We start from the raw sequence: 26694 nt of genomic DNA, 5'->3' as shown, positions 1-26694 counted from the left end.
CACACACACACACACACAGTCAGGTGCAGTGGCTCACATGGAGTAATTCAAGCTCTCAGGGGCCTAGAAGGCAAATATAAAAAGGCGGGTGGGGCCATGGCTTCAGCAGGTAAGTTGCCTGAAGCAAATAAGAAAAGAATTCTTTTCTAGATAGCAAAAAGACTTTTAGTCCGTTAATCTATCTATTTACTCTTACAATATGACTTATGTCACAAGATTATTTGTCCTCCATTTTTCTTGTATTGGAGATAGATTTGCCGTACAATATATTTTGATGACGGTTTCTCCTCCCCCAACTCCCCAAGATCCTCCCCTTCTATCTGAATCCACGACCGTTCTGTCTGTCCTTAGGAAACTCGAGGCATCTCAAGAATAACAATAATAAAATAAAAACCAAACAAACTGAAATGGGACAAAACAGGAGCCAATCAAAAAGCACAGGGACCACTTATAGACACGGAGACGCTTGAGTTTGTACAAACAGGAATCCCATAAAAACACAAAACTAGAAGCCATAACATATATGCAAAGTATCTGCAAGGTTTGTTTTTTTAAAACATGCCCTAGCTGGGGGCGTGGTGGGGCGTGGTGGGGCATGGTGGGGCGTGCCTTTAATCCCAGCACAAGGAGGCAGAGAGAGGCAGGCGAATTTCTGATTTTGAGGCCAGTCCAGTTTACAGAGTGAGTTTCAGTACAGCCAGAATTACACAGAAAGACCCTGCCTTGAAAAACAATAATTAATTAATTAATTAAAAATTAATAAGTATGCCCTGACAGAGTGCTTGTGGCCCTGGATATTAAGGTAATATGTGGATTTTTGTGCAATAAAGCTTTTTCATTGGGCCCCTCTTTTCCGGGGGTCTGACCTGAAAGGCACTTGCCTTGATAGTGGTTAAGTATTTTCCAAGTAGCTGTCAATTCTGAAATCTTTACTTGTCTGCCTCTAGAGATAGGGAAGGACAGAGGATGAGAACTTTCAAACAGAATCAAGCATGAAGGTCCTCCCATCCAGAGGACCACAGCCCTTTCGGGTTCACCTAACAAACACAAACTGAAGATACTTAGCCTGAAGACTTCGGTACGTAAGGATACAATCCAAGCCTTTGTCCTGAGCACTGAATCCACAGCTACCTAGATAAACCAAGCCCAAGAACGCCTAGAGAATAAAACACGGGCATCACACCTTTGATCTGATTCTACCCAAAGCCGGTCTATTCTGGTCCATCGAAACGTAATACCTTCCTTCTGCCTTCTGCTCTTCCTTATGACCGCCCTAAAGAACAACAAGCCAGGCCCACAACAGGTCCTCCATGTGGGAGAAATTAAACGGGTCCAGCTCTTGAGCCGGGTGGTAATTACATGGCTGCTTGCCTTTCACAGTTTGTTAATGTGTGCATTTACACTTCAAACGTTTCTGTCCACGGATTACATTTTACAATAAAAAAAAGAGAAAAGTCTTGAGAAGTCAAAAGAAGAATACATAAGGCAGAAATTTCACTTGTCAGGAAATCCACTGCTCCAGGCTCACGGAGCCAGTCTGGCGTGGATAAAGGAGGACGCTGCCACGGCGAACATAAAAGTCTAAACCAGCGCTCTGCCAAATTTCAACAGTCGTCTGTGTCGTTTTGTTCAAAATATCTGCTTGAGAAGGGTGAACGTAGACTTGGTTGACATGCATTTCCTATGTAACACCGATACCTTGACATTTGCATAACAATATTTTTACAAAGAGTTTTGACATCGAATCCGTAGAAGATACAGCAAATGTTACCTTTTTCCAAACGACGGGTGAGGGAACTGGAAAACTTAATAACCAGTTAGTAGGACTAGAAAAAGTGGGCTGTCAGTGTACCGCGGTGTTCAGAGTCTTCCCTTATGCCCAAGGCTCTGGGTTTGAGCCCCCAACGTGGACAGCAGCACAGATTTCAAATAGTTAAAAGAATCGGGAGAGAGGAGGCTAGTTGGGGTGGGTGGTGCCATGAACGCACATTCATGCACATGCAAGCATGCGAGAGACTTCTTAAACATTTTATGGAGAACTTTCCACATTTCGGAAGTTCTGACTTCAAACACAGCATTTCGAAGGTGGTCCTGCCGTTTCTGAGTTTCCCGAGATTCCCAGAGAGGAGAGATCCACTAAGTGTGGCTGTGGAAGCGATAACCAAGGACCCATACTCGACCTCATCATTCCAGTCACATCTAGTTGACGCGGCAATATTGCATCAGGGGTCAAACTCAAAGGCACGGACAGTCAATAACCATGTAAAAAGAAAATATACCTTTTCTTTTCCCCTGAGAGACTTCAAAATAAGAGGTACCCAATATACTCCGGGAGCTTCCGTCTGCCACAGTGCATTTCTCCTCACAGAAGTAGAACAATTTATTTGGTGTGTGATGGCCATGGGTCCCAGTTCTCAGATAGTAGGATTTGGGTGGGGGTGGGGTTATTTTATCAGAGATATTAAACGTGGTATCTAGTGTATCTTTCTTTCTGCCTAGTCAGTAAAGATACTTGGGTAAACATTTTTACCGTGAAGCCTGAAGCTTTCCATCCACAGTTCCGCGTAGACAAAGTGGTGCGTGCACAAAGTCACCCTCAGCCTGTCACCAAGCCATCGTTTCCAACTCATCCTCATTCGTAGAGATCGGTGTTTTGTTTCCTCACCGTTTCGTGCACGCTAAGCAGTGGGGTGCACTGGGCCGACTTGTAGCCGAGAGACTCTCTTCCACACAGAACTGGCGGAGCTGCACGTTGTGCGAGCTTTCTGAGATTCAGTCAGCGGACACTTCACTTTGCCAGCAATTCTAACCGAGATCCAGAAACCCCAGGTTTTTAATCAGCTCCAGTCTGGCCCTGTGTGCCTGGGATCCGGGCAACACTCACATCGGTACAAAGTGTTTAAAAGGCCTTAGAACCTGCTCATCTTTTAAATTCCATAACATCCGTCCTTATGCCTTCCTTCCCCTTTACCTTTCTGACCCTGTGGTCTAAATGCTAAGAACGGCTTTCCTGCATATATCCCATGCTTGTGGGGATTACTTACATCGATAGATACTGATTTTGATATCTGGCCTCACAGTTCTCAAAGATTACTGGCTTTCCACTTCCTACGGCCTAGATGCCTTCCCAGTCCTATGGCTCGGCTTCACTTGGGAGCTTTTAAGTCATAACTCCCAGCTGATCCACATCGTAATTATAAAAACCTGAGAGTTCCTCACGCCTTTCACACCCTGTCTGGCCCTCCACCTTCTCCCTTTTTCCTCCCTCCTCACTCTTGCTGAGGCAGACACTAGGTTATCTGTATCGCCCACCTTCCCACCACCGGTCCTTGGACTGGACTGAGTTGCCCACACGGGGTTGGTAGTGTCAGAGACGCCCAAGCCATCTCTGTTTCCAGTGTTCTGAGCTCTGCTGGGGGAAGTCGTCAGTACGGGAGGGACGCGCCCTCCAGAAGCGTGTGCTCCCTAGCTCTCGCTGCCTTCGGATCTCCAGTGGAAGCGGGCCACCAGCTTTGCAAACGCTGCCCACTCTACCTCAGTGTCACACCTCACTCTCTGCTTTCCAACAAATCAACACAAGACAACCAAGCCATTACACATCTACAAAGTAGTGTAAAATTCAGACTTCATCTTTGCCTTCCGCTAATCTTTTAGATTTATAGTCTACAGTCTTAGACAACATCATGGTGTGTATCTATCACTATAGGAAGACGGCAGCATATTCCCAATGCTCTCAGACCCTCTATGTTCTTCCTGTTCATCCCTCCCTGTGTATTTCTGCATCTACCTGGTATGTGCAGGTGACCGGGTATCATTTTGTCTCTACAGTGGTTCCTTGGGCAGAATGACATTTACTCAAAGCCAGGCAGCTCCTCTTCCTTCACCTAACTCTATGTAGGTGCTGAAGTCCTACTCCTGCTTTTGTGGGAGGGCCCTGAGGGCACCTTCAAGTTTCACTCCTCAGCCGTAGTCTAGGCTGGCATTTTTATTCATTTGTTTTGCTTTGTTTTTGTTTTTAAATAGACAGGGTCTCTCAATGGCCTGGGGCTCACCAAACAGGCTAGCACGGAGCCCCAGGGATCAACCTATTTCTGCCACCTCAGAGCTGGGACTATCAGCGTATTTGTTTCTCTTTTTGTAAATATGGGTTCTAAGGGTTGGATTCAGATTCCCGGCTTGTGAGACTCTTTAATAACTCAACTGTCTCCCTAGCCCTCTCCACATCTTTTCAATCTCGAAATGATATCCCATCCTAGGTATCTTCTTCATTCATTCTGAAGAATACAGGGCATTTTTATTGCTTCCAAGTTTGGTAATAATGAACAAAGCTGTTGTAAGTACCCGGTATAGGGTTTTTTCTTTGAATGGATGTAAATTTCCAACTGCCTCGGCAAGGTAAAAGTGTTTGGTTTTACAACATTTTCCAAGGTGGCTGTACCATCCAGCGCTCCCTTCAGCAAACGAATGATCCATATCCTTGCAGCACTTGGTGTTTTCTGAGTAATGGATTCTGGCCACTCCAACCACTGCCAAGTGGGATCTGCTCTCCTGATCTGCATGCTTCCGATGTCTCTGATGTGGGACACACATTCAAATGATCATCTTGCTATCTTCCTAGTTCCTTGGGTGCCTGGGAGGGACTTAGTCCATTTTTAACATGAGTTTTTATTGAGTTATAGGAGTTCTTTGCATACTTGAAATACTTATCAGATACATCTTTTGAAAATATATTCTCCTGGCCCGCGTCTCAACTTTTTATTCTTTAGATACTGTCTTTTTGCAAGGTGCATTTTAAAAAATAAAATGTAATAGGCACGGCTTCTGATACCTTCCTTCTGTGAATTACGCCTGCTGTCCTGTGTGTAAAGTACGGCCAAACCTAAAGCTATCTGCCCATCCTGCTGTGCTGTTTTCTAACAGCGTCATAGAATAAATGCATGCATATGGCCCATTCTGAGGTCTCTTTTGTCAGTTTCCACATAAAGCCCAGTCATCCCGCCTGGCACTACTTGCTGAAAAGGCAAAACCCCATCGTGTTTCCCTTGCTCTGTGACAAAGATCAGTTGATCAAATCTGTAGGACCTCAGGAGCCCCTCAGCCTCAGTGCTGCTCCACTGACCTACTTGCTGGTCTGATCTCTTGCCAGGACCACACTTGATTATTTACGTCTCTTCTAGAAGCCTTAAAAGCCAGCCGTCCAGCTCTGTTCTTCAATACCGTGCTTGCTTTCCTATATAAACTACAAAGCTGAAGGGTCAATATCTACAAAATAACTACTGGAATTTCGATTTGGGACTCCATCGAATTTATCAGTCAAGTTCAGAAGTCCTGACAACATTGACTGTCTCTATCCATGAATGTGTATCTTCATCACACGCATCTTACACATACCTCATCAGACTTTCGTGTGCTAGTGGAGACCACAACGCCTTTGTGTTGGTTAGTGTTTTGTCAAGGCATTAGGGTCATCCAACGAAGAGGGACTTCAGGTGAGGAAACTCTTCCAACAGAACGGCCTGTCGGCATGTCTGTGGGGCCTTTCCCAGATGGATGATTGACTCTGGAGAACCTAACCCACTGTAGGAGGTACCAGGCTTGGGCAGGCGGTCCTGGGTTACATAAGAAACGTAGCTGAGCAGACTGTGCCAGCAATCGGTCTATGGCCTCTGCTTCAGTTCCTGCCTCCAGACCTAAGTTCCTGCCCGGTGTTGCTTCAGTGATGGAGTGTGAAGGAGAAGTGCAGGAGGAGATAAACCCTTTCTTCCCCCAGTAGCTTTCAGTCGTGGCGTTTTACCACAGCAACAGAAACCTAGGGAAGGATGGTACTCCTGAGTGCAAATTCCCCTCCTGGTACGCAGGAAAGCAGCCTTTGCATATTGACCTGGCGTGAACTCTGCTGCCATTGTTTGTCAGTTCCAGGACGTCTTCGTCTGACTCTTCCTAATTTTTGGTACGAATAAGTGTTACCTTCTACGGCAGCTTTACTTCCCCCTTCTAAACCAATATACCTTTTTGATTTACTTTTCTTTTTGCCTTATTGGCACGATTATCCAGAAATAACTTCATCGTAATCAAGGTGATCATGTAATTCATTACTGAAAAGGAGAGTTTCCCTTAGAATGGAAATGGCCACCCCCCCATGTGCAAATGAATAAAAATTTAACTTAACACATTTTCAAGACGAGGCCTGGAGATATAGCTCAGCCAGTGGATGTGCCTAAGGTCTGACGACCTTAAGTTTGATCCCCAAGACCCATACGGTCGAAGAGACTCCAGAGCTGACCTCTGACCCCACTCACAAACATGGCACACAGGTATCTCGCCCCCCAAACACACACAAATAAATATAGAATTTAAAATGTATAAAAGAATGGGCACTATTTGACCAAATAGCATCCCAGAATTGATTTGCCTTAACAAGTATGGGCCGAGTGTCGATCTAGAGGTAGTCAGTCACCTGTATCTGCTCCTGTCCCTTCAGCGTGAGGAACACCTGGTGCATTAATGACCTTCCTATTCCTGCCTCAGGGGAAGCCACCCCACCCACACACACATGGACGCCATTCTTACAGCGTTTGCTTGTTTGGGACAGTGTTCTAGACGGAGGTCAGGGCCTTGGACATCATCAGCAAGCACAGTACTGCTAAACTAATCCCAAATCCATGATTCTGTTTTCAGGGACTTTCCATCCACTGTCTGAAGCATATACTCCTTCTTTTCATGATGATCTCCTCCACTCATCTCCACCCGTGTTGGTGGATTGCACGCGACCTGGAGACGCTTAGCCAGAAGCTCCTCCTGTGTATTTTAATACCTGCCCATCCTATCTCAGGTCATTCTTCTGCTTCTGTCGTCCCATCTTCCTCATCCGATTACGCAGGAAGTGGCGTTGCATTCCCAGCTCACCCCCACCTCCACCCTGACTCATGTTTGCAATGCTGTCCTTCTGACCCTGCTGGGGCTACCACTGATCCCCATGTGGGCTAGCCTTAAAATGTTAAGTTTGATGACATCATCCCATACTGAATGGATGCTGGATGTTCTTCACGACAAACCCAGCAGGTTCCTTAGCTCAACACAGAAGATGCTTGATAATGCGGCCCTAATATTCCCACTCTTCTAGCTCTTCAACCTTCAACTCAACCACATTCCTCCCATTTCTTGACAGAGGTGAGCACTCTTTCCTTCAAGTCTCAATACAGGCTGGTCTCCAAATTTCTGCCGGGTCTACTCCTATGGAATTTTTAAGATCTTGTGCAAAATCCCTCAATTCCCTAATGTTCTGGCTAGTAATGGATTTGTTTTTCTTTTCTAAAACCGCCATGTGCTTTCTTTATGATTCTCTAACAGCTCCATGTAACACAGCCTTTGGTTATCAGCCGCACCCTCTCTAAGTGACATGTAAGGCTCTCATAGCCTCTGATTAGCCCACATACTTCTCATACTGCCTTTCTTAATAAACTAAGAGAGAATGTTCAAGTTAATCTACACAGTGTATAGAATAAAAATGTAGTTAATTTATCAATGTTTATTAAAACAAATTCTCGGGAGGTCTAGAAACTAAGCCTTTTTTTTTTTTCTTCAGTTCATAGTTAGGATATAGGAGTCACTTTGGTTAAAAATGTAGAACAGCACAAATGTAACCGGTTTCTAAAACCAAAGAGTTAGGCCAGACCTCAGGGGTCATGGGGGTCATTTAATCCCTCCCTGTCAGTCCCATGGATGCAAACATGTGCAGTGTGGAGCAGTTAGTATTTACTTTATTTCTTGTTTGTTTGTTTGCTTGCTTGCTTTTGAGACCAGGCTTCATCTCCCAAAGGCTGGCCTTGAACTCATTATGCAGTCCAGGATGACCTTGAGAATGATCCTCCTGCCTCAACTTCCCACAGGTTCAAGCACAACCACACCCAGCTTTCAGATACAACTCATTAAGAGCCTTGTGTAAACCAGGTTCTTCTACATTAGGTCAGGCTCACACAATCCTTCAGTGTTCACAGCACCAATGCTGCCGCCACTGCGTGTGCGTGTGCGTTCGTGTGAGCGTGCAGGTCTGCCAGTGTGTGTGTGTGTGTGTGTGTGTGTGTGATGAGAGAATTTCTAAAGTCAAGTAGCTTGCTGTAGCGAGGGTTTCCTGAAAGATGCAGAACTGAATGAAGTTCAGGCTCTTTTTCTACTGACCATTGTCTGAGACATAAGACCAACTACGTGGCCGACGTCTGTCTTCTGCTGTGTCTCCAGGTACCACTTGACAACTAACAGGGAATACACATGGAAAGTTCTATGCCGCTTTCATTAAAACTTAGGGACATTAAAACAATATGGCAACACTATCACCATAAAACTGCAAAACCCTGTTCTTATCGGCCAGAAAAACTCCTTTCTTAGTTTTTACTTCTTAAATATGTTCTCAACTGAAAAGCCATTTGTCCAACCAGATTCAGCAAGTATCTGCTGAGTCCCTCCGATGGGAGACATGGGAGGGTACGAATCCAAGTAAGGCGTGGTTTTACTCCCTGTAAAGTGTGCACAAGCAAGAGGGAGACAGTCTGTTAGTGGAAGGAGCAATTCCTCCCCACCTGTTTGTACTTGGACTATACAGGGGCTTCCAACAACACAGACTTCAGATTCCTGGCTCTAATCCCAGTTCTGAGTTTTGAGCAAATCCCTTTACTGCCTAAGTCTTTTCAGAGAGGGTCCTGAAGGAATGGAGCCTGAAACTTCAAGATCTCTTGTGGCTAGCTCTAAAATGCTGCGCTCTCTGAACTCGGTCTTGAAGTTACACTTCCAGAAATGACCAGTTACTAGGACACGGCAGGGCGGCCACTCCTATTTAGCAGCAGACCGTGGAAACACTGAGTGCTGACCATATGGCTACAAGACTGAGGCTGAGTAATATGCCCTGAAGTTTATTCTTTATAACATATACTTTAACCAGGTAGTCTTCTGAGTATGAAGTACTACATGTAAATCATCCTCCTATTGCTGACCTGTAGCTTTGATCCTTCTAATATTCAATCGAGACGTTTAAAGGATAATTTTAAGCAACACCTTTTAGCTAGCTACTATTGCGTTACCAATATTAACAACGCATTAGAGTTAGGGCCTCTGACAGAGAAACAAAGCTCGGGTTTGTTTAAATGAATACTACACCGTATTAGTCTTTTCACTAAGTATGAGTTTGGTTTACAGGTAGGAGGAAAGAGGAACGGAATACCAGTGTTTCAAATGAATAGAAACATATAGGCCCGTGACTTCTCAATATTACTGATTTCACTTAGCATCCCCCACCCCCGTTTAAATGAGTACCTATATTTTTATTTACTCAGTAATGTACTGTGGTGCCAACGCTGCTTCATACTGAGCATCTTACAACAGGACGCTGAAAGGTTTGTCATTGTGTGCCCTGGACAGCACAAAGTCGATCGATCTCAAGAAAGTTACAACAGTCAAGAGAAAATCAGAACTGTACCCTACAGGTAACTCGCCCACCAAAGGCAATGAGTTACAACTGTTGAAGATGGTCCTGCCAAGAAGGAGGGACTTATTCATTCATCATGTCCGAAAAACATAGGGTGCCCCGAATATATATGAGGCTTCTGTTGACTTTAGGGTATAAACGAATAAACAGGTAAAGTCTCCCATTTTCTCCTGTGCGAGACTTACATTCTTGTAGTGCAAAGCAGACTTAGATAATACCTCTACAAAATATTCTTAGCGATTAGGAGCCATTAAGAAACTAGGAGGGCTATGGAGTAGTTTGGGGGGCAGGGATCAAGAACTGAGAAACTAGAGTATTTGCGAGGCCCTGACACAGGAGGGGTGAGCCCCAGATGAGAAAACGTTGCTCTGTAGTCCTTCAAGTGTGGAGTGGGATGGGAACGTCAAGTTAGCGTTCAGGAATGACAGTAGGAAACATTCTGTATTCATGAATGAAAAAACAAGACGGCCTTTTTAAACTTACAAAAAGCTAATCTTTCTTTATATCATCTACTTAAGGGACCAGTTGTTTAAGATCGACTTACTTTTAAGGATTCTGCTAATTACTTGGCAACTGCTGAAGTAGACGCAATTACTAGAATTCCAACCAAGCTGCAGACCTCCCTCACTTGACACTATTCAAATTGTGAATGGGACTGGACCGGGCCCTGTAGCGAATCAGCGTCTCCACTGCCACATTAACCCAGCCAGGTGGAATCGTGTTACCCTTCCAGAAAACGCGTAGCAAGGCTAGGGAAGATGGGGAGCCCTACACCCTAAAGTTACTGTGGCAGGTTTAAATTAAAAAAAAAAAAAAAACCAACCTCGCCACCCTCTCTCATGAACTCCCCCGCCCCTCCGGGCGTCATCCCTCGCAGAAGGGCGGCCCACAGCGAGTACGCGCGCGCGTGTGGAGCCCGCGTGAATCATCGGAGCGCGGTCCACCGGGGCAATGATTCATTCACCGCTCCGGAGCTCACAGCCACACGTTCCCGGCGTACTATGACGGCCGCACACGCAGCTTCCTTAATATTAAACAAATGTTTCAAAGTACGGACGCCTGCTGCGAGAGATGCGGAGAGCCGGGCAAGGTGGCGGGGAGCGAGCGTCCCGGGGCAGGCAGGGGCGCGGAAGGCAGGGTTGGCTCCAACCCGACCCCCGAGGCGTGCGGTGGTGCACAGGTGGGTCCCCGCCGCCCTCGCCGCCGCGCTCCCGATCGCCCCTCTGCTCTCCGTGGCATCTTATATAATAGCCCCAGCCGATCCAAACGGAAGCGGGGTGCGCGCTGCCGGGGCCGCCCGGCAGAGGTGCTCACTCCCGGAGCCCGAGGGGCTCCCCACGCAGCTTCCAGGAGAGGGGAGAAAGGCCCCGAGCGCCCGCCCCTCGCGTCCCCTCGCGAAGGCACTCGATCGTGGCCGGTCCCCTTCAGGAAGCCGCGAGCGTCACCAACTGCGTCAGCTTCTTCAAACACCGTGCCCTGCTCTCTCCAGCCCGGGAGCCGCCGCCGTGGGGCCGGGGCCGCGGGCCGCGCTGGCAAGCGCGCCTCAGGGGAGGAGAAAGTTCCCCGGGACCCTCCCGTCGCCCGCCCGGCCCAGCCGCGCCGCCAGCACCGGTTCCCTGGCGTGGGCAACTTGGGACCCCCGGCTGCGCGCGACCCCTGCTGCCCGCCGAGCTCGCACGGCGGCGCCCGCCGGGATCTCACCCCGGGCCCAGCGGAAGATCGGCCGCACTATAAAAACTTCCCCAAACCGGGAAGCCTCCCGGGTCCCCGAGCATCGCTCTTACCTAGCTCTCGGGAGGCCACGTTCCGGGCGGGCCGCACGGGGCGCGTGGTGCACGAGCGCGCGCGCGTGGGGCGGTAGGTGAGCAGCCCGAGCGGGCGGGGCGGAGCAGGACCGGGTGGCGAGGCGCGAGCCGCGCGGGCGGGAGGTCCGGGTGGCCCCGCGGCGAGAGGGCGGGGGAAAGGACGACGGCAGCCGAGCCCGCGGTGACCGTGACGGTGGCGGCGGAGGCGACGGCGATGGGCGCGGGGCGAGCGCGCCAAGGGGGCGGAGGAGTTGCCAGAGGGTTTGTTTACGCATTGCTGCCCGGCTCGGGGCACAGCCCGCATTCCCTGATTGGACACAAACTGGGGCACAGCCTCTCGCCGCCGCCCGCCAGGCCTTCTGGAGCAGCCACCGCCGCCGCTGCGTAGCTCCCGGAGCGCCTGCCGGGCACAGCCCACCGCGGTGCCTGGGCTTGGAGGGGAACGTTAAGGGTGGTGGGCAGGGTAGGCGTAGAGTGAAGCAGGCTCCTGGCGCTTGGAGCAGCCCACCTGTAGTAGTGCGACCTTGGCAAGGAGAAACTTGAAACTTCTCTGGCTTGGAGACTGCCTATGCTCCAGGGGCTGATTAGATACCCTACTCCATCCCCTCCACCCCAACCCCCATCAGGAAACTTGCCTTGAGCAGATAGAAAAGCAGCCCAAATGCTTACTGTCTTTGGTCAAGTCGAGGCTTCTTGTGGAAACTGGTCACAGTACTTCTCTGTCTCCCGCTTCCTTGCTTTTAATCTCGTAGCTTCCATGTGACATTCAAAAGTTGTCCCTCCCAGAAGTGCAGAACTGACCTCTCCCCCCTGATACTGAGCATCCTCTGAGACTTCCCATGATCTCAGCTTCCTTCACAGCAGGACTTCCATATCTTCAGCCTTCTTTCTACTGCCCAACTGTCACCTCAGAACCTGAGGCTAAATACCATGCCTCAATGCTTTGGCAGGTTTGCATTGCCTGGATCCTGTTCTGTTCTCTGCCAGAGAGCACAGGGCTTCCCTCTACCTGTTCATGTGTTCCCGATCTCAGCTTTCTCCTTCCTCCTACCACAGCAGTGTGTCTTCTGGACTCCCTGGTGACTGACATCAGTCTGACTTGGGGATCGGTCTCTATCCTGGGCAAACCTCCCCCATCATTCTGTAAATTTCTTGAGGAAAGTGGCCAGGTTTCACCAGGTCTCCAGCAACCTGGAAGAAATGAAACTGAAAATAATCCTGTGTTGTCTCAGTGTCTGTCATTCTGCTGGGCCTGAATCTCAGACGTACTGACAGCACAGAACCCATCTTGTCAAAAGCAAACGTTGTGACACCCAAGTGTGCCCTTCATATTTCCTGTCTCTGTACGCACTCCCCACATCCAATTATGGGCCTCCGTACTCACAATGGGTCATCAGCCCTAGGTGGAATGTGACTGAGTTCTTCAAAGTGAATGGAGAAAGTCATAAAGCAACAGGCACCAATTCGGCCATTTTACCGATGACTTGGGATACTAAGAGCCCTCCAGCCTTGATAGCATAGATGGATCCATCTATGCTGATCAAACACTACTTCTGATCTGTCATGAGATGGACCCTGGTCCCTCCTGACTGCTGGGAGGGCTGGATTTCTTTCTCTAGATATGCTGTATAGAGTTGGGAAAACATCCGATCTCTGGAGGAGCATCAAAAGAACGGTTTCTGTCTCAGATAATTCAAATAAGCTACCAAACGCACTGAAGGGATTGCAGTTGCGGCCATGGGAGGGTAAGGCCACCCTGAGATTGGCTGCCAACAGAGGCCACTCCTCCCCAAGGGCTCCTGGTTGGGGTGGGGGAAGGAGACACCCACAGCAGTGGGGCAGATATCACAGAGTGGAGCTTCCCCTGGAGATCCTTTCAAAGCCAAGGGTCCTTCCTCTTACCCTTCCTCCTCAACCTCGCAGTCAGCGCTGGACGAAGCAGGAGAAGCCAGTGCACATGTGATGGGCTAACACATGAGAGGTGTTAGGGAAAAGAGAATGCAGCCCAGAGCACAATGACAGGGGGAAGGTGTCCCAGGTTTGTGTGCAGCACCTGATTGCCTCTGGGACTCATCCTCCAGGTCAGTTTCTTCAGTGTGGACGAACGCCCTGCTGAGTCCCCGTGCCCCACTCTGGCAACGTGTCCTCCCCATGTATCTTTACTCTTTCTCCTAGTCTTCTCCTTTCCTCCATGACATCTCCCTTAGGCTGTCCTTTCTCAATTTTCTGTTTGTGCTTCCTTCCTATCTCCTTCTGATTCTCCCTCTTCGGGTTCTGCTCACACCGTCCCTGTGTCCGCCGCAGGTGCTGGTATGAAAGTCATGGCGGCCTTCCCGTTGAGGCCTTCGGATTTAGACACCAGCGTGCGGTGGCCCTCCCACACCCAGTGCTGGACGGCTGTGCATGTGGTCTTCTTCAGGCTTCCCTGGTGCTCACTGGTTGAACACCACAGGATATGATTTAGTGGTTTGCCTGTTGTTCACCCCAAAGGAGACTCAGCTTACGCAGGTCACTGAAGACACTGCTGACATCCTCCTGCACATCGTGTTAGGGTGCCCTCCTCACTTTCTTATCCTGTACTTTCATTATGAGAAACGCCTCCTCAAGCCTGAAATTCCAACAGTCCCACACCTTATTTTAAATCTCCAACTGGAGGAGGAAATGCCATCCGTTTTGTGAGGAGTGAATACAATCGAAAAGCCAGAAATTGATCAAGGAAGAGCATTACTGATGGAACAATGAACAATATGATCCAACTTGGCTGAAATATGAAGGAGGGCTAGTGTTCCAGAAATTATCTTTATATCACAGTCTCCCGAAACACTGTGTTCAGAAACCTATATTAAATCCTAAATATGGGTCTAGTCCCTATTATTCAAACCATCATCATGTTTTACAGTCACAAAGAAGTGCTAACGCTGTCTAGCTCAAAATGTTTTAAAGTAAGAGATTCATGGCTACAACATTTGGGTACTTGAACATTAGGGGATTGAACATGGCCATTAGCATCTACCCATAGTCAGATCCCTTTTTGACAAATGTTGGGTTGTACGACCTTGAACTCACATTTTGTCTCTTCTTCAACCTATCAGAAAAATAATATCTACTCTAGTGGCTTTTGTGAGAATTAAATATTATAAATAAGACACTCTACTGTCGGTGTTGACAACATAGCCACAGAGCAAGGAGCTTAAATGACAAATATTTCTTCCTTACGGTTTTAGAGGCAGAAGTCTAGAGTTCGGAGTCCTATGAGAATATTTCTCTTTTCAGCTGTGCAAACTGCCAACTTCTTGCATGCTGGCAGAGGAAGGAGGGTGGATGAGGTAGGACTCAACAAACATGGGTGTGTATTATCATGCTCTGCTTGCCTTCAAGCTAGAGGATACCAGAGCTGGAACGAGCACCTCAAGCTTTTAAGGCCCTCATTGAGAACTTCTGACACGGACAGTTCTGGTGGACAGGGTACATTGGATGCCATCTGTGGGGACAAGGCACTCCACTAGTTTGCTGTTTAAAGAGGGTCTCAGTCAGGCTTGGTGGCACACACGTTTAATTCCAGCACTTGGAAGGCAAGAGGCAGGTGGATTGCTATGAGTTCAAGAAAAGCCTCCTCCATGTGATAAGTTACAGCACAACTAGAGCTGTGTAGTGAGACCACCCCCCAAAAAAAGAAAAGGGAAAGAGATCTTAGTTGTCTTTCTAGTTTCAATTCCCACTTCCTGGCATACTATGAATTTCCAGGAGAATGTGGGCTGTATTATCCTGTCAAAGTCAGTTCTTAAAACACACATTTTTTTCCCTTAATCTTAAAAAAAAGTCCGTAATTGTTCCACTTTTCTGTCTTACTTTAAGCCAAGTTTATAATTCAATACTTGAGCTCTAAAATCTACCTTATATTTCCACACTTCACTCACTTGCCTTTTCTAGGAAGTGGGAAGGAAGTAGAAAGTTCTTGACCAACTCCTACTTTCATTTGAGAGGAAACTGAGACACAAAATGAGAGTGGCATGAGGGCACAAATGCTTTCCAGACAGGCGTGAAAAGCCCAGCTCAATCCCTGGGGAAAGGAGAGAACTCCCACAAGTAGTCCTCTAACTTGCATTTGCAAGCTGTGGTGTGGCGCATGCGCGTGCACACAGCGCGCGCGCGCGCGCACACACACACACACACAGACACACACAAATGGATGGAGGGGCAGGGGGGGGGGAGAGACACAGAGAGAGACAGTCCTCTTAGTTCAATGGTAATGGCTTTGCTTCCTCCCACCTCTGTTTCTTACACAGTGAACCTAGCAGAACTGTTTTAATGTGACCCAACTCTATACACTAACAATAAAATAAGAACATTTGACATATAAACTAAAATTCGACACGAAGTTATAACCTTCAATCAAATATGCATTTATGACGTTAAACTATTCCAGTCCGGAAATATATTAGTAACTAGGCGAGTGACCTTGGACATACTTAACTTCCATAAACTGCAGTGTTTTTAGAAAATGAATGGTGATATATATATATATATATATATACATATATATATATAACCATATATATTAATATACAAGTAATCCGAAGATTATTTGAGAATTAAATAGTGGGATAATGAATGTAAAGTGTTTGAAATAGTAGTTGCACTAGTCCAATGGTATTGATTGTGGTCTTTTTAAGAAGTTGAGGTCTTCAGATAAATAATCTTATATCAAGCTTACGATGTAGATCTCATCACCATTAATGGATGAGGAAATTTGGACCTGGAGGAATTATAAAATTTGCCCAGAGTCATCTAGCTAAGAGGTGTCTGAGCCAGGCTTTAAAATCAGGCAAACCTGTGTCCTGCAGTCTGATTCTTGTCAAGACCTTAAAAATGGCAGTTCTCTTCTCTTCTTTATCATCACTTGTAACACTTCACAGGGAAGGAAAAGGTTCTCCAGCTTTCCTCTCAGCTTTCTTCCTGAAATCGGGTCTCAGCACTACTCCACGGAGAGGTGACTATTTCACAGTAAAGTGTACACAGTTAAGTTTGACTGTTTCTGCTTTTCTTTTTCTTCTTTTTTTTAATTGGATATATGTTATGTATTTACATTTCAAATGTTATCCCCTTTCCTGGTTCCTCCCTCTATCACTCCCCTCCCCTGCTTCTATAAGGGTGCTCTTCCTCCCATCCACCCACTCCCATCTCACCACCCTGGCGTTCCCCTACACCAGGGCATCTCGAGGGCCAAGGGCTTCTTCTCCTATTGATGCTGGACAAGGCCATCCTATGCTACATATGCAGCTGGAGCCATGGGTCCCTCCGTGTGTACTCTTTGGTTGGTGGTTTAGCCCCTGGGAGCTTGGGGCGGGGGCTGTCTGGTTGGTTGATACTGTTGTTCTTCCTGCTGGGTTACAAACCCCTTCAGTTACCCCAGTCCTTTCTCTAAGTCCTCCACTGGGGTTTCTGCTTTTCAAAGGGGCATGGATGATGGTTACCCAGTGCTGTCTGGACGTTCTCATTTTCCTGATCCCCCACTTCCACTCTGCCTTCCACTTCGACGGTATTTTCCATTCTGCGATTACTCCTTTAGGGCCAGGACACTCTCCATGTTTAACTGTTCTTCTACTCCAGAAGATAATTTAGGAAATAGACTCTCCCCTGTAGCATCCCGGCAGATTACTCTTATGGTCTTTGAAACTTTTTTATTTCTTTACTTTAGGGTACGTTGTGCACTGCAGTCACCAATTGGTCCCACGTGACTGTCTTTCCTCTTTTAATGATGCTAAAAAGGAAACAAAGTATCCTTTGCTGGGCTCAAAGTCCTTTACAGATGTTCCATGAATTGGTCTTTGGCCTGGTATTTCTGCATTGTACGTGGCTTTCTGTGCCTTCCCTACTCTCTTGCCTTCCGTGTGTGTGTGTGTGTGTGTGTGTGTGTGTGTGTGTGTGTGTGTGTGTGTGTTTCCCCTGAGCATCTGGTCATTTATATTTGGACATCTGGCCTTTTTGATTAATAGCAAAAACTGACCTTGGCCTTCTAATAATGAGATTTTTATAGATCCTAGAATCATAAAATGTTAAAGCCGGAAGGACTTTTGTAGATAACAGAAGCTCACACATTCCTTTTATATACCGAGGAACTAAGACCCAGAGAAGCCCATGGAATGCTACATGACCTATAGCAAGAAGAAGCCTGAGGCAACCCCAAGGCACAGCCTTTATTTCTTCCTTAGGAACTGGGTTAGGACACTTGAAAATACTAATGTGTGGAATTTACAAGTATCTTCTCCCAAATGGTTAAGTTCCCATACTAGTGGTTTTTTTTAAAAAACGTATTTCCAGAGGCTAGGAATGTCAAGGATGAGAGAAAATCACGCTCAAGCAGGTAAGAGTTATAAAGAACTGGGTCTGTGTGTCTCGGTGTCATCTTTCCTTCCCAGTGGCACTTCCTTCAGTGTCTCCTGCACAGTCCAACCTCGCAGTGTCGATGGTCGATGGCCATGATGGTGAGTCATGGCAGGGCCTCACATTTCTGTGTTCTCAGGCCCTCCTGCCGTTTTGTTTTTATAATCCTGGCTATTTCCGAGTTTCAAGGCTTTCAGAATGGTGAGTCTAGTTTGCCACTCTTTGTGAGACATGGGGTGGGGATTTAGTAAATGCAATCTTAAGTCACTGTGGGAATGACTTAAAATGGCGCCAGGTGGAAATCTCTACTCTCCGCTTGCAGGCACATACACAGATAAGTACTCTGGAACCCTTCGAAGTCTGAGGAAGTGTGTTTCTAAATTTTACCAGTTACTGGACAAGAGATGCAGTGTCTCGTCAAATCGTTCGGAAAATATCAAATAAAACAAAATCACATGGCTTAGGGCTGATTTGCCTTGCTTCTGTACTCTCCGTGTCTTGATACCGATGTGAATCCTGCAGATTTAGTAGTGCGAAGGACATAACTGTTGGGGTACACTGTGTGAAGGTAGTCTCTGTATATCCACTTGTTAATTCAGTACTGGCAGAGTCACTATCTATTCAATGTGTTTCCAAAGGCTTTGTGTCATATAGAACCACCTTGGGAAGTGCTGTTCTTTGATTCTGATTAGACAAATCACATATACTCAGACTGTCCTAAAACTAGCCGTTCCAGATGATAAGACACTGGGCCCAAGGATTTTTTTCCACCCTTCTTCTTCTGAGCAATGAATGAGACTGTGTCTCTTCTCCCCAGTTATCAGAACTTAGATGCCATTCTTTCTTGGCTTGGAATCTCTCCATCAGAGAAGTCAGAGGCTGTTTAAGATCGGCCTCACACATGAAGTACACAGTAAACAATTGCCTTGGTTCAGTGCAGACTTTTGTTTTTAAAGTTAATTAACCACAACAATGACTACTAGCTCTTCCTGAGTCTGCCCTGCGCACCACATGTGCTAATAGCTTTACGTGTAACTCCCCACCTAATTATTACCGTAATCTTATAAAGTATTAGTCATGTCTTTGCTTTACACAGAGGGAAATGAGGAGAACTTAAGTAACTTTGCTCAAGGTTGGAGCCAGGGCTGGAACTTTTGCTTAACTCCCACCTGTATTGCCTTTCCACTATAGGTTTATTTTTAAAGAAATGGCCAAAGCTAATGGGCTCCTGATCCAGCCCTGAGTACTTGGCATGGCACCGGGGATTTGGAGAGAGATTTAAGTAACTTTACCAAGCCATGCAGTCAGAAAATGGTGAAAATGATGGATCCACGTTTTGAAACTACCTCTATCATTCTTTTTTTACTTAAAAAATAGTTTTTAGTTTATTAAACCAGCATAATCCCTAATTCCATTTTAGATATTTGTCCTTATGCCCACAGATAAATGTAGTCCTCACCCCTTATCAAGAAAGCTCCTCTTTTAGCCAACAGAGCCTTGCAGAAACCACAATCAATCAAAATACAAAGCTGGGGATCTCTGTCCCAAAGAATACATCTACAAAACAACTTCTGCACCTAAGGATCAGGGACCATTTCAGAAGAGGGGGAAGAAAGCTGGAAAAACTTAGAGGGTTGGGGTGAAAGAGAACTGAGAGTCTTGTGTGCCTGGACACCACGGGTACAGATAAATTTAGGCGTGGTTCTGGTTTTCCTGAAGTTGATTGGAATCATCAGAAACTCATTAGAAAAGCACAGATCCCATGGGAGTTCTGTAGGAAAACTTGGCCCCTTCCTCACAGGACCTTGGATCTGTAGTGGAGGTTGCCCTTCAAGGGATGAAAATCCAAATCCCCACAGGTCACAAGGTTGTGGGTAGCTGGATGCTGCCTGGCCAACTTTGATAGTTCTTTTCCTTCTTTGACCTTGGTCTACAAAAGTCAGGTCCTGCAGTTGTCTTCCAACATTTCTCATGTGGGTTTTCCCCCCAAACTTTATTACGTTGGATTCAACTGTCATTGCTTACATTCCCTTCCACACACAAGAAACCTAGGACATCTCAGTACCCTGGCTATAAAGTTAGAACAAAGCTGGGTCCCCAACAAGACAGTGTTGGTTGAGTGGAGACAGCGTGACTTTAACCCTGTAGAGTGCACTGCTGCTCTGTCTTGGGCAGAGCTCCTGGTATATGAAAGGAATGTCTGTCCCAACTTTAATGAAAATGGGGGGCACATGGAGAGAACAAGTCGGAGTGGCTTCTATGAGTTTGAAAATGATGGACGCTGAAACCCTGTAGGACCCACAGGGCATGGGTTTTGATGCCCTGGGATCCCAATCTTAAAGCCAATATCAAGGTAACTGAGTAGAAAAGCAATAACCAGGGAAATTCAACAACCTAGAGAGTGTTTCAGGGGAAATACTTTGCGATTTGTAGCCATTGAAAAGGCAGTCAGTAGTGAATGAGTAATTCTAAGGGAGATGGAGATGATAAATTCAGAGAGCTCAGTACAACATTGAGGAGAGAATTTGACGAGAAGGCTACGAACTCTATACCTACATAAGAGCTGAAGAAACAACTGTGCAGATGATGCTGCATGAACACGTGTAGGCTATAAAGGCTGTAAATGACCCTAAGAGCTATGCATTGTGGAGGCGGGGTGGGGGAGGCTATGAACTACTAACGTGAGACAGGCGAAATAACAGACCACCTTTCCCCAACGTCAGAAACGATGCTGAAGAAATGAAACTGGTGGGTGTTATTGGTATACTCAAAGTTTATGCCATCCACTTCCAGCCTATTCAACTGTCATGAAGCGAGATGCCTACTGAGTAGGGATCTGTGACCCGACTGTCACAAACGGAATCCTCGGGTCTCAAGGGCTTTGGAGCAGCGAGGATGGATAAGGAGCAAGCATAGGTTCCTGTTTTGATGATTATTTCCCAACTCGTGCACAGCAGAAAATTATTAGACAAATAAAGGAAAAGGGGATTGCAAGTTTGAGGGGCTCCGAATTAGAAGAAGGAAAAATGAATGTGTTTTATACGTTGTTTAAACCAAATCGTACAATTTTGAGAAATTAGATGAAAACACAGATGTCTCCCCTACCAACTGCAGCCTCTGCTTCTCGACCGCTCTACGTTTGTCAGTTATTTCTCCAGACATGTTGGGGTGGGGCCTCGTCTAAGGTATGATCTGGCTTTCGGGGGGTAATGTTTATTTTTTCACATTCAGACACATGGCCTTGTATCAGTTGCTGCGAGCACGGTGGCCTTCTGGCTATTCTTGTTTTACAGCCTTCAGTTTTATGGGGAAAATTAAATCTCCATTTTAGTCTATAAATATCAAATATTTAAAAACCGGACCAAAAGAAAATTGCAGCAACAAAGTGAGCTTACGATCCAGCCCTCTAGTCGCCAAACTGTATCTGCACAGAGCAGAGTAAGCTCAGGATGTTGGCTCCCTCTTACCTCAGGAAAAGACCTTACAAATTCAGATCCTTGCCATAACTCATTATGTACTCAGATGTACAAAATTCGAAACTAGTGGAAACATAATTCACTTCTCCCCTTTATCCCCAAGACACCCCCCCAAAAGCTGACCATACAAATAGAAAGTGGTGTAGATAGCCAGGTAGCAAACATGTGGCTGGCCCCGGACACCAAGACTATGTGAATTCCAAATAGCAATGGTGGGTTCAAAACAACTTCTTTTCCTTCTTCATCACCCAAAACATGGCGGTTACTTCAAAGCGCTACGCTGGAGCTCGCACGACTGGGAAAGTAGAGACGACTGCCGAAGTCAGAAGCCTCCTTTGAAGGCCACTTCAGTAATAACCGCTGACCCTTCCGTCCTCCTGCCTGTGTTCAAGTTTTCTTTAAGCAGTTTACGAGCCGTGGCGTGTTTCTTCCCAAGGACTTCCTAAGAGCAGAGTATAATCGTGGAGTATGCTGGACTCCATTGAAAGCAATCTTCAAGACACAGATAAGCATGCCGGATGTTTACTCGGGAGGGGTCTGAGTGTCCATGGACGGAGAGATACCATCATGCTTGTTTGCTGGACCACATGACTGAAAGAGATGCTGCAGGGCCTGAACGACGTTTCACAAGTGGTGGAGCGGAAATTCGAGCACCAGGCTATTGAGTGCTACCATAGCACCCAATACCGGTACCGGTATACCATAGTCTACTCGATAATGACCCTGTCATAGTTAGTGGGTTCCCTCCGCACTGATACTTTAGAGAGTGATGGTTTCTCTTTGCGATGCACCCACGGTCAGCTTCTCTCTTCTATACTTGAAAATCAGCTGCACAATTCCATCGATTTTCCTCTCGCATCTGTGTGGTGACAGTCGGGTAAGGAAGGTCCACTCAGGATGCACAGCATTGGCCGTCCTTGGGAACACATTTCAGAACTTGTGAATTGCACACTGCCTGGTTTTAGGATGGAGTTAGGTGTCCTGTGCATCAGCTCCCGACTGTGACGTTTTCAGGAGAGAGATACCACGCCTTCTCTGGCTTGGCACGTTTGATTATTGTACAGCTCCATTAGCTTTTCTAAATGTAGGCTCCGAAAATGTATACTTACATATGTTATGCATCATTGCAAAACTGTGAAATACCGCAAGCATTAAAAATCCCTCCAACTTAAGGTCATGGTCTCCCAATACCCGGATCAGAAAACTCTATCAACCTCTGCTAAATGGCACCAACACCCACCCAAGTTGAAGAAGAAAAAAAATAATCATTCTAGATAATGTTCCCACCCTTACACATCTAACTAATCAGTGACTTATTTAACTCTCCCTCCAACAAATATATCCCGGACGAACCACTCACTGCTTCCCACCCTCATTAACTCTCACCGCGCCACCATCCCCTGCCCCCCAACCTTCTCTGGACCACAGAAAATACTCACAAGAAGGCTTCCTTCCCCTCTGCCACTCTTGCCTCCTTGAGGGATTTTGTACTGAAAGTGAAATGACATTTTAAAAATGTCTGTTGTGTCATATTCCATTCCCTATAAAACCACTCCGTTGCTTTCACTTGTGTGTTCAGATGAAGAGGGGCGGGCCGGGCCCTTTCTCCCCAGCACACTTGATGCTTGCCCGAATCTTCACAGTTTGCTTCCCTGTCCCTGACCACCCTATCTAGAACAGCTCATCCAATCTTCTCTCTCAGCCTGCTTCGTTTTCCGCGTGGTATTTGGCACCCACTGAAATGATCTGGTACGTTTTTCTGTCTGTCCTGTGAGAAAGAGAGTCCACAAGAGCAGGGAATTTCTATGTCGTTGTATGCTTGTAGCCCTTCCTGTCAGTCAGTATTTTGGGAAGGGTACATGACTGCTGTGGGCAGTTTTCTGTGTGCCCTTCTTTAAAAAACATTATAAATCAATCATTTTATACTTGGTCTTTTAGAAAACTTCTTGTTTTGAAATAATTAATGTTATGAAACTAGTGCCCAGCATGGTCACATAACCTTTTGACCAGCTTTTCCCAAATATTGATTACTGATAAACAGGTTTTTTCTTTTCTTTTTTTCTTTTTTTCTTTTTTTTTTTTTTTTTTTTTTTGGAGCTGGGGACTAAACCCAGGGCCACTGAGCCAAATCCCCAACCCCTGATAAACAGTTTTTAAAACAGAAAGTATCAATCCAACGCTTTTTATTAAGTAGACTACAGCTCTCATTAAATTTTTTTTTAATTTTTTTTAAGATTTATTCATTTATTATATATAAGTACACTGTAGCTGTCTTCAGACACACCAGAAGAGGGCATCGGATCTCTTTACAGATGGTTGTGAGCCACCATGTGGTTGCTGGGAATTGAACTCATGACCTCTGGAAGAGCAGTCAGATGCTCTTAACCGCTGAGCCATCTCTCCAGCCCCTCATTAAATTTTTTTTAACCATTCTACTAATTTATCTTTTAGATTGTAGACTACAGAGATTCTGTATTTAACTCAATTACCTTTCTTTCCTTCAAATCTGGGAAGGTTCCTTAACTTTTTGTTCCTTCAAGGTCTTGAATTTTCTATTAAAATTCCCACAGTCTGGATTGCTCTGACATTTTCTCAGTAGTAAATTAAATTAAAATTTTGGGGTAGGAATAGGATTGATGTGATATTGCTTGGCCTGACTTTCATCTTGAAAACTTTCATTGCAGCCCATTGTAGATACTAACTAGAATACATTGTATTTTTAAATATTATTTTAACATACATATACATTTACACACATGGATGAATCTACGTCTATCTACCTATATTCCTTTACTCTTACTAAGGCACTTGGTAGCCAGGAAGCTCTGGATTTTACTAGTAACTTGCTCTGTCCTTTCCTTTAAAGTTCATGAGATGATATTTGAATCCTATGATAGCCTGGTGTATTGATTGTCTATATCCACTGTGGATGAACACACACACACACACACACACACACACACACACTAATGATGAAAAAATCCATAAACACATCTAAAAGGCATCGCACATCCAATTACTTTACATTTTTGAAAGTGGATGGAAATGGGTTGAATGGTAGTTTTTCTGGCTACAGTGGGGCTCATTCTGAAAACTGATGGGCTATTGGCTGGCTGGTTTAGGGTGACCTTAGCGGGAAGGAAGAGCCCCTTAATGCCACATCAAAGTGGAAAGCATTGTCTCTTCCCTGCATCCTATTGGACAAGGTAAATCACATGGTCAGCTCAGGCTCAACAGATAAGGAAACTACTCCATTTCTCTGGTTGAGAGGAAATGGGAACGCCCACGGCAAGGGTGTGGACACAGGCAGGGGTGAAGATTCACAGTCCCGTACAAGCAGTCATCCTAACCCGTGGTTCTTTTTCCCCGTAACGGTTTTAGAGAGGTACAGTTCACAAACTATACAATTCACTTATTTAAAGTGTATAGTTCATTGGTTCTAACTACACTCACGAGGCTGGACAACCCAGGCTGCAGTCGTTTTTAGAATGCTGTCATCATATGAAGAAGCCCTATTCCCACTGATCACTCCTCTTGGTGTCAAAGTTCCAGCGTATGGGTTTGGAGGTCACGCATACACTCTTACCATTGCACATATCGGCTGACTGGATCACTGACATCACCATCCCTCCTCTGCACTTTGACTGTAATGAATACTATCTTGCAGTAGCGCTCTGGGCTGCTATTGACGGTATCTTAGAAAAAAAATTAGTTTTCAAGTATTGAATGTGATGCAAATTAATCATTTATATTCCTTATCTTGCATAGTTATTTCATCAGATGAGTATTCTTTTGAAACTATTTCCAGAGCAATAAGGGTCTTCTGATCTGTTTGGATTATTTTTGGTAGAAAAGATATTGCAGTTGCTTGCAATTTCATAAAGAAAATTTCTTTATGGCTTCTCACTTTGAGATTCTGTTAGGGAGAACGTGACAAGAATCTTATATTTAAGGTTCACAGAGTTTTGGTGGTTTGAACGTTTTCTTATGTTCCCCAGTGCCCTTGTATCTTTATTAGAGACACTGTTTCATACCCCAACTCTAAATTTAAGTTTGATTTGATGAATTATTCACATAATTAATCAAATAACCACAGTAAAAAAATTCACCCTCTTTCTTGTTTGGCTTTGCGTTTTGAGACAGAATCTCATTGTGTAGAGTGGGCTGACTTGAGATCCTCCTGCCTCAGCCTCTACCTGCTGAGATCACATGGGTGTACTATCACGTCCAGTTCATACACACAAACACACTCAAGTGTGTGTGTGCGCGTGTGCGTGTGCACAGTAGCTTACGTCTTTGCTAACTATGGACACTCAGATTTCCCATTCCTTTTGGAGTTTACTGACAGGTACAATAGCCATTTCCCTCAGTCTGCTTCATGAATGTAACACTGAAAGCTCCTTCATCCCAGGTAAATCAATCGGTTACCTTATGAGTGTTTTAGATAAAAAGGACCTACTATGTATGGGACATTGGAATTATAGAGGTGAGCAAAGCAGACACTGGCACAGTCTTCACGTCACTCAGACAGGTCACCAGATCATCTCTACAGCCTGGGTAAGTGAGCAACCAGGAGTAGGTTTGTGGCCAGAGTTAAGAGCATCCTTAAGAGCAAAGACACATGAAAGGTTAAGTAAGAAAAAAGACTCGTGATGGCACGTTTTGCCCATAATCTGAAACATTTTGACTCCCAATTCTGAGTCTAGGAAAAGGAATTTCCTGCAGTCCTTTGCCATCCATCTGTAACCTGCCTCCTTGGTCAGACTCAGACTTGAAGCAACCTGCTGCCTTGGAAAGTAGCATAGGAGAAGAGAAGCAGATAGAGCTCGCACAGTGGGTGCACACCAAAGTGCATGGCCCGTTTGCCCTTCTTTTCCATCCCTCCTCCTTTCTTAAATTGTTCTGCACTGCCCTGGGAAGCAGTGATATGAAAGGGATACACTGCTCCAATTAGGGACAAATAGAGAAAGAGAACTACAAGGCTACAAGATGAATGATGGGGATAATGTACACATGTCACCAAAGCATTGTACGTGAGGAGCAATACGATGGATGGAAACTTTAAAACCTCATTGCTTTAATATTAGCTATAAGATGTGCATGTGGGCCATTAGTCATTTAAAAAAAAAGCAAAACATGGAAGCAATATACATATTTCTTAGTAGCGGAATGATCATGTAAGTTATGACACATGTAACTGGGCGTGGTGGTGCATGGCCATAATTTCCGTATTTGGGAGGCAGGAAGATGGAGGCCTGTTCAAGGCCAGCCTGGTCTTCGTAATGAGTGTCAGCCTAGCCAGGGTTACATAGCAAGATCCTGTCTCAAACAAACAAACAAACAAACAAACAATTATGAAATATCATAAAACTTAGAAAGAATATATTAATTGAATGACAGGACAACAACATTGCTATGGGGGAAAGTTGTTAAACAATATTCAATATAATATATTTTTAAAAATCAATGGGAATGCATAAGTAAACACAGTACACAATATATACTGTGTATAAGTAGATACTATATATAGTATATATTATGGTGAAGGGGA

At 45.6% G+C, this 26694-nt stretch overlaps 1 protein-coding gene across 3 annotated transcripts in view; it reads right to left on the bottom strand.

Annotated features, from left to right (window-relative positions):
* Positions 1 to 11503, bottom strand: part of Pcgf5 (polycomb group ring finger 5) — a 117325-nt gene extending 105822 nt beyond the window's left edge. For all 3 annotated transcript variants that reach the window (NM_001440243.1, XM_087589441.1, NM_001129882.2), the window contains 1 exon segment: positions 11263 to 11503. The gene's annotated coding sequence lies outside the window, so the exon portion shown is untranslated.
* Positions 11504 to 26694: the final 15191 nt, after the last annotated feature.

Source organism: Rattus norvegicus, chromosome 1, assembly GCF_021556685.1.
Source record: "Rattus norvegicus strain SHRSP/BbbUtx chromosome 1, alternate assembly SHRSP_T2T, whole genome shotgun sequence".
In the NCBI taxonomy this organism is placed as follows: Eukaryota; Metazoa; Chordata; class Mammalia; order Rodentia; family Muridae; genus Rattus; species Rattus norvegicus.
The sequence above is the reverse complement of the archived record's forward strand: the minus strand, read 5'-3'. Positions and strand labels throughout refer to the sequence as shown.